The sequence below is a fragment of the Grus americana genome, chromosome 1, assembly GCF_028858705.1.
Source record: "Grus americana isolate bGruAme1 chromosome 1, bGruAme1.mat, whole genome shotgun sequence".
Classification (NCBI taxonomy): Eukaryota; Metazoa; Chordata; class Aves; order Gruiformes; family Gruidae; genus Grus; species Grus americana.
The window spans coordinates 49,643,883-49,659,391 of record NC_072852.1 but is presented as its reverse complement, the minus strand read 5'-3'; the positions used below and the strand labels follow the sequence as shown (position 1 = coordinate 49,659,391).

The 15,509-nt window shown below is 47.4% G+C and overlaps 1 protein-coding gene across 13 annotated transcripts in view; it reads left to right on the top strand.

Moving 5' to 3' along the window:
- The first annotated feature begins 5,453 nt into the window (after positions 1 to 5,453).
- The window catches only part of ATP2B1 (ATPase plasma membrane Ca2+ transporting 1), a 65,925-nt gene continuing 55,869 nt past the window's right edge, over positions 5,454 to 15,509 (top strand). For 2 of the 13 annotated variants that reach the window (XM_054831529.1, XM_054831573.1), the window contains exon 1: positions 5,454 to 5,586. The gene's annotated coding sequence lies outside the window, so the exon portion shown is untranslated. Of the gene's footprint in view, positions 5,587 to 5,820; positions 5,840 to 7,351; positions 7,483 to 7,622; positions 7,774 to 7,895; positions 8,105 to 8,157; positions 8,342 to 8,600; positions 9,033 to 15,509 lie in introns of those variants that run through there. The other 11 variants (XM_054831508.1, XM_054831582.1, XM_054831498.1 and 8 more) reach the window with 8 other exon arrangements.

The following is a 15,509-nucleotide window of genomic DNA, read 5'->3' as shown; positions in this document are numbered from 1 at the left end:
AAGACTTAGACATTTAAATTTAAACCACACACCCTTGTTTGCTTCCAGAATTAAAGGAGATATATAGGCAACTGCAGAATTATCCTAAACATTAAACTTAGAATGACATATATGGCTTCTGGAGGCTGCAGCTTCTCACCATTGACTATAAAAGGAGCCTAGGGTTACTCGTACAGGTCTGGTATTGCCCATATGAGGACAAAAGAATCCCATCCTACTGACAAGAGGAGGAACACCACACACCAACAGCATAAACTGCAAATTCATCATCTGATGCATTAGTTCCATGGGACGTCCTTGGGGTTTGTTTTGGTTTGGTTTGTTTGGCAGGAAGTGTGGGAAAGGTGTTACTTAAGGAAAAAAAAAAAAGCTAAACTGATGGAAAAGTGAAGGAGAGAGTACATAAAAGGAAAAGAGGCAAAGGGAGTCATTCAAAGGAACAAAGCGAGTAGGGGAGCGCGGTTCAGCACTTTGGCGCAGGGCTGGGCAACTCCTAAGGAAAGATCTCTAGAGGATCCCAAATGCTACCTCGGCTGTTTCTGAAACTGCACTGCGGTGTGACTGAACCCTTGATCGGTTCCCCTCTGCATTTTCCCTGTGTACAGCAGAGAAACATGAACACTTGGGTCATCTTCATTAGAAAACAAAAGTCTCCCCTCTAGTATTTTTAGTCCAGAACAGATGATGGGGAGAGGTGATTGTAGCTGAGCTTGATTTAAACCTCCCACACTCCACTGCCATTACAAGTCCTTCTGCAGTGACCTGTAGAGCAAGTATTCCTGTAATGACTATTAATTATCAGTAAGTAAATACGTGTTTTCAATGCATATAGCCAAAAACTGCACAAATGCGCTCAGATAGTGGTTCTCAGATGTTTTGGACCAGTGGATTATCACCAGCCCTTAACCATTACATACACTGTCCAGGACATCTCATACATTTATTCCTAACTATAGTCCCGCAGACGGGCTGAGGGCCCTTTCTGATATCCCGGTGGACTGTTCCGAGTGTACGGCTTGCAGTTCAAAAGTCACTGCTGGAGCCTGGGGGCTTGAATGTGAAAGGCGCTGAGAACTGGCTGGAACAGCGAAACAGACCTGATCGTTTTTAACATCAAGCTGAGGGAAATGCAAAAGATAAACGCATTTAAGATTTATTTTAAATCTAAAATGGAATAGATCTAAAAGCCTTTTATGGAGATTTGTTTTTAAATTCCTTTTAGTAACCCAAGATATTTTTAGTAACATAGGTGTCAGGTTTAGTAATTATTAAGCATGTGCAGGTCTCACTGAATCCAGTCAGAACTGAAGATAGCAAAACTGTCAATGTTTGGACGGCTGTCCTGTACGAAATATTTTTATATCTTTTAATCCACTTCTGTCCTAAACCGAACTGCTTTTACTGCTGCATAACATGTTGTAGCCTGAAAATAACCTGCAGCAGTCCTGTTACTAGCTGTGCCCAGAACATGATATATTAACTCTGGCGGTTCGATACAAGGCTGCCATGTTATTCAATAGACAAAAGGGAACTTAGGCAGAGGAAAATCCTATTGATCTTTTCTACTAGTACATAATAGGAATAGAGTTGATGGTCACAAGAACTCGGTTATTTTCCCTCATTTTTAGGAGCTAGTAAGCAACGTTCTAAATTATTTTTAAAAGTTTGTTCCTACTCACCTTAATATTTATAGTTGTAGTATTACCCGATAAGAGAGACAATGCCCTAGTCAAGACTTTCCACTTTTCACTGCCCATAATCTACACTTAAGCACTCTAAGCATACTTGATTTTATATATATACAAGTATAAACATTTTATGTAATATTTTCACTATAATTTATACTATTATGAAGAGTGATTTATTTTAAGGTTATGATACTAGATATTTTATATCCACATCCTTTCATAGATATCCAAATTTTGATCTTGATAGTCTTCAGATCTGTTATTTGTAATCTGGAAATTATTATTCCCAAATAAGGCTTGCAAGGCTGAGCCCAGAGTTTTAAACTATGCATGTGAAATAGGTCATTATTAATATTTTTAAACGCCATTTTAAGTAGGTGGAATATTTTTCTTAGTATCTTAAAAACAGCCAAGATGATTTAGAGTTGTATCTGATCAATAAAGAAAACAAATCATTTATTCAAGTATGTTCTGGTCATCGTTTATCATTTGAATGATTAATTCTTGATTAAGGTAGTGGGAATAAGGTAGTGCATTTTTTCTGATACTCCTCCTTGAAGGAAATGCAGAATGGGAGCTATTAGCTCTAATGACTCTTAAATGTTTCAAGACCGTCTTGAACAATCGCCAAGGGGCAGAAATGCTAACGTTTGCTGAAGGAACCTAAGGCTTAACTGAATTATCTATTTTCTTATCCAAAGGACTTCGAAGTAGCATTGCTAAGAGACAATCTATTGTTCTCCTCAAGACAATTACCCAGCGCTGATGAGAGAGAGGAGGGGCTACCTTTACTCTTCCTAGAACTAATTTTTGTGAGTCAGGACCGTGACTCAGACTGGTCAGTGATGTTGATGTTAGCCTCAGAGAGAGATAGCTTGGTTACCCGTGTTGCTTATCTTGGGCAGGGGAGGAAAAATAAACAAAACCCTTGTCCTGTGATCACAGAGGAGAGGATCACAGCATTACAGTTTATGAACCAGGTATTCAGTCAGCATGAATTGGAACAGATCCACAAAAAAGAGTGAAATCAATGAAGCTTCACAAACTAACAGCTGACAAGAGGCTCTCAGCAGTAAGACCACAACTTCACCAGACAAGTTCAGCAGGGAAACCTTAAAAAGCAACGCATCTAAAAGCACCCACAGTAGCATAAATCAAATGAGCTAACACTTTTTATTTCAATCTAGAATTGTACATACCATGAACACCCAAAAGCACTTTTGCACCTCATAAGTATAATGGATACTCCCACATTTGAGTCTTGGGGTGCTAGGTGAGCCGCCTGAGCAACACATATCCATACCAAGGACAGGCGCCCAGACAAGGTGGCCAATAGCAGCTCCGGGGAGATGGCAACAGCGGTGTTATTTTTAACAAACCCTTCTAGTGAGCTGGACCGAATTGCTTCCAGGACAGCCTGGCTTGAGGCTTTGGCCATCCTTTAGGAATTCAACAATGAAGCGGCAAGGATCTGGCCGTGAGGGAGAAGGTATCTGCTCCAAACTGGGGAAGTGCTACATAGGAAAAGCCACTGCAGTGGAGGTAGCTGGGTGCTCGCTGCATGTATTTCTGAGCAGAGTAATAGCACACATTCATTCACCAGTCATTTCTCACTTTCTAAGAGGCAGCCATAGTCATACTGTCTCCTCACATCCATACTTGTTTTTATTTCTTAATGCCTGATCCAAGTCATTTAATTGGTCAGATTCTCCATTAATTCCAGGATTTTCTGCTTTGTTATTTTTTCTCTTTGCATCTAGACGTTGCACCTTTGTTCATGAAATACCTTTCTACTCTTTCATCTGGACTGGGGCTGTAGTGCTTCTGTGCTGTGCTGGCACCTGAAAAGAACATGTAAAGAAGAAACAATTAACATATGAAGTCCAGTGTAATTTTTTCTGATATAGTTCAAATATAATACATATGGAAAAGTGATTTGTGAAATGTGTTGCTTCTTCCATTTATTTGTTTGTTTCTTTTCTATCTTTCACCCTCCTGATCCTGCAGTATGGCAGTAAAGGAAAATAAAACTAAAAGAAAAAAATAAAAATGTTGTGAGGGCTATGGAATAGAGCAAAAAAAATTCAAGTATTTTAAATTATCATATGCATTCACAACAGGAAACAGATTATGCACAAATCCCATGCTCCTGAGCAGTCAAGAGAAAGAATTTTGAGCTGATAAAAATGCAAATGTTTACAGATAGGCCTCTTTCCTAAGGGAGGGGTGGACGATTTCAGGATGAATTGAGTTACATTGTTCTGTTTCACAAGGTCATTGCTAGGGTGCATGGGTGGATGATAGAGCAAGTTGGCCATTGTGACACCTACAAGATGAGCAAGAGGTCAATTGTTTGCTTATCTGGATGGCTGTCTGGTCTTTTAGGCAACACACTGATCTGGTGTGATGCAGGATACTGGAACCATCACAAGATGCAGCCTCCACAGCACTGTAGGCATTGGGGCAGGGATCCAGCCGGGAGCATGGGGAACAGGAATCTTCTCCAGGGTGGAGAGTGGCCAAACAGTAGTACTGGGCTGAGAAAGCTGACTGGGAGGAGTGTAGCTGGTATGGAAAACGTTTGGCTCTGCAAGCCCGGTGGAAGCTTTGGACACTCATCTCTCTGTGCTCATACACAAATATTCTCCTAACTTCTCACACTTTCTCCATTCTCCAGTTTAATCAAATTTAATTAATTGGCTCAGTTTGAACACGATCAGCACTAGCAGGATAGTCAGTTTCAAAATGAAATAAGGTTTAGATCTATGCACAAACTAGGAAAAGTCTGTTTTCTACTTTCTCTTCTCAGGTCAAGCCCATCATGCAATTTTGCCAAAAGGCACCTACTTCACACAGGATGGTAAGGTGGTCACTCAGACCTTGGCCTCCTGGCTCATTTTTGACCAGATATTGTAATGATCCAAATACTCTGATTCATACTCTTTATGTTAAAAGTCTTACAGTAAGTAGATCAGATTCAGGCAACCCATTTACATTCCCTGTGACACATTTTCTGCCTCTGTTAAAATGTATGATACTCCTGTTGTTAGAGTGTTGGTCACAGAATGAGTTGAGCTATTGTCACTGATTTGTCAAGTCTGGCCTTTCCAAACTGTCTGCAAACCACGCTGAATTTTCCTGAAATGGTAATGTTTTCTCAAAAGTCAAATGAAATATCTCCAGAAATATTCTTTTGTGCATCTTGGTTTTGCTTGCTTTATAGGATCGGTGACCTACATTACATGGAATGTTTTCTGTTAGTCAATTACAAGTCCTAACCTTTAGAAATAGGAGTGCCTATTTTCTCACAAAAATCATGAAGAGTGTTGTAGCTCGAGGATTAATTTGGAAAACATTTTGAAATCCTCAGGGAGAAGATTTTGTAGAGCTAGAAGAAATTTCTTGTTACTTTCAGTCAATGTATTGCATGTTTTTACGCTATCCTCTTGTATCAGTGCAAGCGGAACATTAAATAATAACTATTTTGTGCCTTGAAAAATGTATCCACTTAAAGAATTCTACCGTAACAGTATCTCAAAAATTTAATGTTGATATGTATTCCTCCCACCTTGGCTTCCTCCCTGCAAAGAAAATAGGATATTATTCCCATTTCATAGACAAAGAACTGAAGCACAACCTACCTACCTTCCCTCAAGACAAAAGGAAGCAGGTACAGACATGTACCCAAACTGCAATGCGTTGAACACATCATCTCCTTCTTAGCTGTACCAAAGCTAATTTTGTCTGCCTGAGAGCAAGGAGATATGACAGAACTGTGCAGAGCACATCTGCCAGTCTTATAAAGCTGTACTGAGAAATGCAATTTCCAAGTGCCTGGGGAAGCCTCGCTGAGCTACAGCGATCAGTGCAGAGGAGGGTGCTGAACTGCTGACAAAACGTAAGAGAATTTGGTTTATACGTGTTCAGATAGTTTTGTATTCTCCTTCTGGGAAGAAATGCAAGAAATCTCCTCAACGGAACAGTCTGCAGGATTGCTTACCTCAGTATTTTCATTTTTCAATTGACCTCTAGACATGGAGAGGTAAGGTAGTATTTTTAGCAACATCCAAAATGGGCAGGAGCCAATTACTGCTCACAGTCTTTTTTGATTGCCTCTCTGGAACGAGGAGAAAAACGTAACAGGCATTCAGGTAAGAAAGGAGACAATGAAGCTCAGGCAAGCCATGATAATAACGTAGTTAGGATGATTTATTTATTTGCCAGTCCTTGTGGGCTGTTTTGTACTGACTTCATCCTGTTGCTTTAACCCTGTAGGCTCTGCACGATCTCGGTTCTGCAACAGTAGTGACACACGAGCTTCCCCGCTTCGTGTCTTTTGCAGCACCGGCTCTGGCAGCAGCGGGATTTGAACGGTAACAAAGGAGAAGCAGGGTATTCATGGCAGGCTCAAAGGACCCGACAGCCTGTGGCACAGCTGGCCACTCGTTCTAGCCAGATGCCCAACAGAGGGGCGGGTAGGATGTCAAAACAAGGCTCGAAAAGCCCCACGAAGGGGCTATAGAATTACGTGTGGTTTATGGACGGGAATTTTTCATTGAGGGTGGTGGTGTCCTACTGCACTGGAAGAGGAGAACTGAAATCAGGGTCTTTTATTTCCAGCTTCACTCCCAGCCCTGTTATTGACGTCCAGCGTATCCCCGCGCAACTCGCTCGGGCTCGGCTGTTCACAACCCCATTAATTTTTCTTCTCCAACCGAAGAGCCTTCGGGCTGGAGGCAGCGAGGCGCCCAACACCTGCGGCCCCCGCACCTTCCCCCTCCTCCTGCGGGAGCTGCCAGCGCTCCCGGAGAGGCAGGCATGCCTGACGGGAGGCTGGACCCGCCGCTGCCCCGTCCCCACCACCGACAGCGAGCGACACGCTCGTTCCTGCCGCTCCGGACCTCGGCGGCCCCGCGCAACAGGGGACCCGACACCTCCCGCCGCGGCGCGCCTCGGGGCGCCCGACTCATCCCTGCAGCCGCAGCGCAGCCTCGCCCAGGCTCCGCCGTGCTCCCCGCGCCCGCCGCCGAGGAGCCGCGACCGTGCCGGTGAGGCCCCCGCGGCTCCCGCAGGCGCCGGCCCGACGCTCAGCACCGCCCGGCTGCCCTCGGGCGGGGGGAGACCGTGAGGCCACGCCGCTCCGGGACCCGGCGGGCACGGCACAGCACGGCGTCCCCGCGCCCCCTGGGGCAGGGGAGGACCGCGCCCCGTGCGCGCCGGCGGACCGTTAGGGCGGCCCCGCGCGGTCACGCCTTCCCTCACAGCGCCGCCACCGCCCCCGGGACGGCCCCGGCCCCGCGCGCGGCCACCGCCCACCGGGGCGACCGACGCGCCCCGGTCCCACGGACCGGCTCCCGCCCGCCCCACCCCCGCGGGACCGCGGACTCTCCCGCCGCCGGGGGATCCCTCTTTCCCCCCCCCCCCCCGCCCCGAGGCAATCCCCGGCCCCGCCGGCGGCGGCCCGCGACCCGCGGGCTGGGGGACACGACACGCCGTCCCGCCCCTGCCCCGCCCCGCGGGAGCCGCTCGTGGCAAAGTCACCGACCCCCGAAGCCCGCCGGGCTCCATCAAACGCCGCGGCCCCGCCCACCAACGTCATGGAAACAAGCGCGTCAGCCTCCCGCCCGCCAGTGGCGGCGGAGGGGGGCGGGGCGAGGCGCGGGGCCCCGCCCCCGCAGGCGCCGTGCCTATCGGAGCCCCTCCTCCTCCTCCCCCATTGAAGACGCCGCACGTCGGGACCCCCCTTCCCCGGCCGCGCGAGGGGCCCCGTCACGTGACCGGCGCTCCGCAGGCGGTGAGGGGGGCGGCGGGGACCGGCGGCTGCGGCGCCGGGAGGGGAGGGGGGCGGCGGGAGCGAACAAGTGAGTGACCGCGGCGGGCGGGCAGGCGGGCGGAGGAGGGAGGCGGGCGGATCGCTGCGCTCCGCCCCGCCCGGTGGCGCCCGGCTCCTGTAGCGGTTGCTCTGCGGTGCTGGGGCTCGGCGGCGCGCTCGGCGCTGCCCGCTGCCTGCGGGGGGAAGGAGGCGGGCGGGCACCGGGGAGCGGCGGCGGCGGCCGCGAGGAGGGCGAATCGCTGGTTCCTGCCGGTGAGGCGACGGGGGCGGGGCGGGCGGTCCGCGCCCCCCCCTCCTTCCTCCTCCTCCTCCCCCGGCTCTCCCCGCGCCGGTGCCCCCTCCCTCCTTCCCTCCCCAATTCGGTCGCCGCTTCCCCTCCGCCCTCCCTCCTCCCCCCCCCCCCCCCCCCGCGGCCGTAGGGCGGGGGCAGCGCGGCGGGGCCGGCCGGCCGTGGGCAGGGCGGGGAGCGCGGGGACCTTGTGCGCTCGGCGAGCGGGCGGCGGCAGGTTCACGGGCGCCTCGTCCCGGCCCCCGGCTGGCGGCTGGGCGGTGGCGGCGGCGGGGTCGGCCGCGCGGCGCGGAGGTAAGCACGGCGGCGGCGGCGGCTCCGGGCGGATCTCCTCCCGGCCAGCTGGGGCGGGCAGCGGTGCGGCGGCAGGTGCAGCGTTGCTCCGTTCCCGCCGCGGGGCTGCGGGCCGTGGTCGGGCTCGCACCGGGAGGCGGCGGGCGGCGCGGTTGGTGCAGCGGGGTGGCCGCGGCAGCGGAGCCGCCGGCGGGGCTGGGTGCCGCGCTCCCCGGCTTTCGCCGGTTTTCCCCGCAGGTAACCGGAGCGCGCACCTGGCCGTTGCCGTGCAGCCGGGGTGCGGCGTGACCTTGAGGGCAGCGGATGCGGGGCTGAGCCTTCGAGGGAGCGCAGCCGCCGGGCGCGGCGCCGCCACACCGCCACGGCCCCCGCGGCCGGGCAGGGCCGGCACGGCACGCCGCGGCTCCGTAGCCCCCGACGAGCCGGCGGGCGCGCACACGCCGCGGATTAAGGTGGTGCTCAGCCCACGCCGCCCGCCGGGTTAAGTAGCCGGGATTAGCCCGCTGCGGCTGCACGACACCGACATCCCGGGCGCCTCCCCGCCGCCCCGCGGGGGCCGAGAGCCCGGCATCCGCACCCGCGCAGCCTCCCCCACCGCCGCCTCCTCCTCCCTCGCCCGCCCGCCGCGCCCCCGGGGCGGTGTTTTTGGCCGCGGCTGGGTCGTACGCCGCTCTCCGTCGGAGCGGGCGGGCTGTTTTGATTTATCGATGCCTGGCCGGGCTGCTCATCGACCGGCGCGGGCGGGGAAGGGATGCGGTGTCCCTTGGGCAGCCGGGAGCGCGAAGCCCCCGCGGGTGTCGCGCCGCGGGTGAGCGTGGACCCACGCCGGGCCACCCCGCTCCGCGGTGGGAAGCGCCTCTAACGGCGGCGGCGGCGGCGGTGTCATCCTCGTCCCGGCGGTGCGTGTAACCTTTGGATGTGGCACCACGTGAGTTTGGGAGCGGGCCGGAGCCTCCGCCGGGGGCTGGTTGGCTGCTGCCGGGCGCGGGAGGGAGCGCTCGCCGCTCACGGTGGAGCGGAGCGGGGCGGCAGGAGGGCGGGTGTCCGCGCCGCCGCCTGCCCGGGCTTCTCGCCGAGCCCTTCTGCTGTCGGAAAAGGCTGAGGTGGGAAGGATTTAGGATTTAAGCTGACGGGTAGAGGTGGTCGTGGGGTCTTCGGGAGCGTTTCTCCCAGCGCGGCGTCCGGCGGTGCGAGCGGTGGTTGCCGGAGGGGTGGGGGTGTCAGCCGGAGCCGCGACAAGCGTTTGGAGATGGGGAGCCGTGGGTGAGTCTGTCCCAGGTTTTTCAACTTGAGGGGCAACCTATTCGCACAGCTGTAATAGGAATCTCTGCACTGCTGTGCATGTTCCGCGCTCGACATAAATCCTTACTAATATTTAGATGTTTTTTTCTTTTCATATTTTAAAATGTATGAGAAGGGAGGGGTGAAAGAAAGATGCACAGTAACAGAATTTCGGGGGCTTCATTTCTTGTAATTTTAAAATCCCCATTACAGAAATCCTTAAATAACTATTACATACAGCATTCTTAAATTTGTAACCTCAGGTGCTGAGGCTTTCTTCTCAAGGTCTATTCAAAAGGAACTGGTGATAATACCTTATTCCTTGTCTTAAACCCTCATTCTGAGCATGTGTTTGCACTGGTATCTGGCCTAACAGTGTTAGAGGGGTGACTAGCGAGGTGAATATTCAAATCGTGTCCCTTAATGTGTCCCTTCTTGGAAGTGAAGTCCCAAGCCAAATGTACCTGTGAAACATGTTTTGCATCATTAGCGATTGGCAGTCTTGACTTGCGGGGGGAGAAGTAGAATGTACCTTTGGAAAACCACCGCCTGTCCAAAACCTGCTGCATCTTTAAAACACTCATGGGTCCTAATGAATTTGAGTTGAAATAGCGTTTTTAGGTGCTTGAAAAGATCTTGGCTAGGTAACTTGCCAACTCCTTGGTTCATCGTACAGTGTATTCAGAAGGTGGCAACTGTAGCTATAGCCAGTGCCATTTTTTTTCCCCTGTTTGTTGGAGCTTTTCAAAGATTTGTTCCAAATACCACAAATCGTGAATTCCAACAAAAGTAAACTTGTGTATCTTTAAACTATTGGCTCTTTTGGCAGGAATAGCTTCCAATGTACTAGGACTTTAATACTTATGGCATAATGAATGGAAACTCTCTCGGTGTCAGTGGAAAAAGTGGTCACTGAATTCAGCAAGGGGAAAAAAACCTCTTAGGCTTCAATGTGAAATTTTCAGTCTGGAATAGCATCGTTGGGTCATTTGGTGTATTGCTGCTCTTTTGGTTCATTATCGTAACCTGCCCAGGTTGGGTTATCTGAAGAAAATGGGGATCCTGTGATATGTACAGACACTTGCTGGTTTTTCCAGTCAATATTACTGTCTCGGTGCTGAACTGCAACATTACTACTTGAATTCATTCAAAGAAAAATGCTACTTACGATGTGGGTAACAAAAAGGATACAAGTCAAAACTAATTTTAAAGTGAGTTGTGGCTGTACGCAGTGTATGCACACACACAGTGACTCACTATTGCATATTAAACAGACATGTTTGGGAACTTAAAGCAGAAAACAGACTAGTGTTGCATTAGCATTGGATAAGCCGTGTATTGTTTTTTTATAAAGTTGCATTAAATACAGGTAATGATATAAGCAAAGGATCCCAATTTGTGTAATATACAATCAGCTAATAATCCATGAGTGATCCTACCAATTAAAATGCTCTTTCAGTCTAATGTTAGAATCTCATTTAGAAAGTGACTCTTTTGTGGACCACAATATAGAGAACTTGTCAGCTGTTAAAATTGAGAACCTCTAAACCATGTTATGGAAGCTTAACAGGAAGCTGAGAGGCTTGTATATGTCCTGCAGCTCAGTCATGAAGGTCTAGTAATTACTTTTTTTTTTTACTGTGTGAGCTTATTCAGAAGAGTATGATAAACTGGAGACCGTCATAAGATGAAGATATTAAGAAGGAGGAAACATGGGTTGGATCTGCTGAAGCCGCCTCAAAAATGAATGTTTCAGAAGAATTAACTTTGCCAACATTTAAGATTTTAGAGCTGGGAACTCAGTATTAACTGACAAGTTCAAAATGGACTTGGCAAAGCAATCAATAACTTGCCATAGCAAGCAAGTCTCCCTTGACATAAGGGTGGACAAGATAACCTAAAGTATCTTCTAACTCAAATTTCTTCCATTAAGGTGGACTAAATATTAATGGCACTGAGCATTCTTTACCACTGAAATGCGACCTCAGTGATGTCTTTCAGTGTTTGAACTGTTTATTTTAATATATGTTCTCTACTGTTTTTAAAGGTAAAATAATACTAGTGCAACAAGGATGCGCATTTTGCTCAGAGTTGAAGTCGGGTTTCAGTCAGCAAAATTTAATCTAATGCAGAATAATGAACAGCCATGATTAGCCCATTTAAAAGTAAATGTCTTTTGAGAAATAAGGAAGACTACTTGAATTTATAGCAGATTTTGTTATAGAAATGCATGCTTACTTTCCTCCAAAAGGATCAATAAAATTGCAATAATATTCCTGAATTTGTACTCTTTAGTATTCTCAACTTGTTTTAAAATTAATAATAATAAAAGTTGTTAAAGCAGCTGTTAGAGATAATATCTTTCTCTGTAGAGTATTTTAATTAAAAATTAGATAAAATCTAGAGGTTGCAGTATTGTGTCTAAAAAGCTAAGATTAGCTCTGCCTACCGGCTTGCTATAGTGTGTACAACGGTCTCAAGTAGGTTTTTTTTATTCAAACCTGTTGAATTTTCTCTTGAAGGCATCATTTTTATTTCTCCTCACAAAATTAACTGACTGAAGAACAAGGAGGGCAGCGGACATGAGGTGATGCTGTTGCCTGTTTGAAAAAGAAAAGTGAAGCTATGCTGATTTATGTAGAGGATGGGTATTTCTCACAAACATTAAAAATTAATCTACCTCAAAATGGCTTGTCTTTAGATTTGGATTTCTTCACTTTTAAATAGCTGTCATTAATGTTACTTTCCCCCTAGCTTTGGCTTCAATAGTTGAAAAGGCCATGTTTGCTAACTGCACAGCAGAGTGATTAAAAAATAAGGAAGGATTTTTTTGTGTGTGAAGCCCCCCAAACGTTTGTATCCACATGTAAAAACTAAAAATGTGTCAGCATCTCTGAAGAAGGGCAGTTGCCTGCAGAAGATGGAAGCAATGATAATGAGCAATATATAAGGAGGATTTCTGGAAGGTAACATGTACATGAAATCAACAGGCAAAATATCAGACTAACCCATCTTGGAACAGTCGCACCTTTTCACACTAAATGTAATTTCAACACAATTGCACGTTATCGTCCCGTTTGTCTTTCATTTCTAAGTTATCAGGCTTTCAAATACAGTTCATAAAATTGAGTTTCTAGTTTTCACGGCAGGTTTCACTTAATATGAACAGTAAATTTGAGGGATCTGCCTGTTTAGGCTATTCATATTCCAGGAAACATTATGAAAGTGATTTCTGCTGCCATTTATAAATCTTATTCTAACTGACAGATGACAGCAGGAGGTGTTATTAGTTTAATTTTGGTGAATTGCAAAGTAGGCATGAGGCTTTCTCAGTTGGTAGTTCAAAGGTCTGGTGGAAGAAGAAATGTAAAGAAAATGTAGGAGGCATTAGGAAAAAAAAAAGCCAGAAATAGCTCTGAAAATATATCCAAATTCTTTTTGTCCAGTAAGAGATAAGATGCAATATGCTGTTACAAGAAGGACAAATAACATCTGCCTTGCCTTTGGAGGGGAATAGACTGAGGAAGAGGGTGTACCCTCCCCTTACTGGTGTTTGCAGCTGTACCGTGCAGTTAAGGAGTGCATGGACGCATTCTGAGGATGACAGAGTAGGTAAGCTGTGGTGCTGACCACTGGCTCTGGCTGGTCTTGCCACATAAAACACCACTGGTCTCAGCACTAGGGGTAGTGTTGGCTTATTGCTGGCTAGTTTCTGATACTGATTTGGAGGAGAGAGCTAGGTAAATTCCTGCATGGCCTCCTACTTGTGGTGAACTTCAGTGGTCTGCATGTCTCGGTGTTTTTAATATTGCTTACAAGCTGGATGCTGCCTTAATTCCCAGTGAGCACAGGAAACACCGTGTTCTTAAAACACTTCTGTGGAGCCTATCACTTGTAATCTGCTACCCTTACTTGTACCCTTATATTCACAGAAAGATAAGGTGGCAGCTGGGAATACAACACTGTTGGGTTCTGACCACTTGGTGTACAGTGTCTGGTCTATGAAGAGGAGGCCCGGGATGTACCGTACTCTGCATAGTCGATAGCGACAAACCCCATCTCAAGGCAGAAAAGATGATTCAGACGCTCTTGCTTTAAGCAGCTATCTAACTTCCTGGGACTCAACCCAAGGCTCACGGTGGTGTGCTCTTTTTCTGCTTGTCTTATGTCTTCATTGAAACTCAAACTTTGGTATTCATTTTAAGATTTTGAATCAGAGATGATCTTAATCAATACATGCACCAGTGGAAGAAAAATCAAGTGCTCTTTTCGCTGGAATGTTACAGATGTGCCTTACATAGTGATCACACAACCTTTTTTTACACTCGTTATTCGAAAAGTGACTGAGGACTCATCCATGTGGCTCTTTCAGGATTGCTTCTGTGTCTATGCAAATACAAGGATGTGTTGCTTGCGGTGTGTACTTTGGCTTCCTGAACTACTGCATTTGTAATGAAATCAAGACATCTTGGATCTTATGTGATAACAGATTTATTAAAAGGCAGAAAAAGAAACTGCTGTATGATAGAAAAAACTTCACCTTTGAATCAGAACAGAATATCTATCTGGATTTTAAAACAAATAAAAAACAACTGATAGCTCCATATGGGGAAAGGAGGAAGAGCAGACATTAGCTTAGCTGTGTTTGATGGAGTTTTTCCACCATAGAAGGAAATAGCCTTGGTGTTATGCTCTTTGTTGAAATAAGGAGCTTAGCCACTAGCAGTAAAGAAGTCTTGTAGCTACTGCAAACATTTTTTAGGAATACTTGTAGAATATTATAGAAGGTTAAGAGGATGGCCACTGTGACTCTCCAAAAGCTTGGAAAACATTCGGGTTTGTGTGGTGGGTGTTTCAAGAGGTGGAAGTCTTAAGTTCGCTAATTGATTCTGTTAATAGAAGATGTTTGATTACTTTTTTAATATTCCAAAGTTATGCAACACTTTTATCGTGGCCTTCTGAAGCTGCTGTGTTGATCACCATAATCCAAGAGACTGAGAACAGTGAGACAGTTTAATTTGTGTTGGCTTATTTGGCTTGCCACTGTGAGTGGAAAGTTTCATAGGGTGGCTGAGGTGGCTTGGTAGCTACTTTCATTTCCACCCTGTCCTGGTCTGCTCAATAACTCCCCGCTCCTTTGTGCCATCTCTGCTTCTTTGCACCTACTTGCTTTACCAGTAGATGATTCGTGTTGCACAATCCCGGTGCACAGGCTGGGCTCTCTGAGGAGAGACTTGCGTGAGGAAAGCAGCACAAGTCATTGGATTGGTGGTGTGGGAACATTCCTCCTTGCACGGTCATCACGTGAAACCGTTCCCTAGAGAGTATAAACCTTTTCATGTAGAAGAACTTGAAGTTACTGTTCTGACAATAACTGACAATCACTCTGGAGAGTAGTTTGAGTGCCAGCCCTCAACTAATGGCTTTCCAGAAAAGATTATTTGGTTCTATCCATAAAGATCTTTGCACTAAGTAAAAGATTGAAGAATATTACAACACATTAGCTATATGCCTAGGTGGTTTCTGATACTGCAGTGGAGGAAATGAAAAAGTGCTTGTCATATTCTGCATCCATACTTACTTTCTAAAGGTTTTTACTCGGATAAGACTGAAGAGATAGTAACAAGAAGTGGGTAGAAAAGATGACAGGTATGGTTAGCCCTTAAACTCTCTGAGAAAGGTTGGTATTTTTTAACCTGTCTGGCTATTTAGATAAAGACTAAAGCAGAATCTTAATATGCATATTGAGCAGGAATTTTTTCACTTCCTTCTAGGTGCTACTGCTATCACTGTTGATATTGCACTTTAAATTGCTTTATGTCACTTGGGTCTGCCAATTTTTCTTCATTTGGGAATGAAGCTGGTGCAAAACTTGATGAAGCCTATGGAATACAATGCAAATCAATACCTAAATTAGAACAGTGTCTAGCAGCCTCACTTCAGTGAGATTTTATGAAACATGAAATGATTTAAACTGGCTGGCAGGACCTGTGCCAGATGGCTTTCAAATATACGTAGTTGAGACTGACAGCTGGGGAGGGTAGGGAAGGTGTTCTACCACTACTAGCACAACTGCTTTACTTCTGCTTTAGTAACAACTCAAATCATTTCAGCTTGTGTTCAC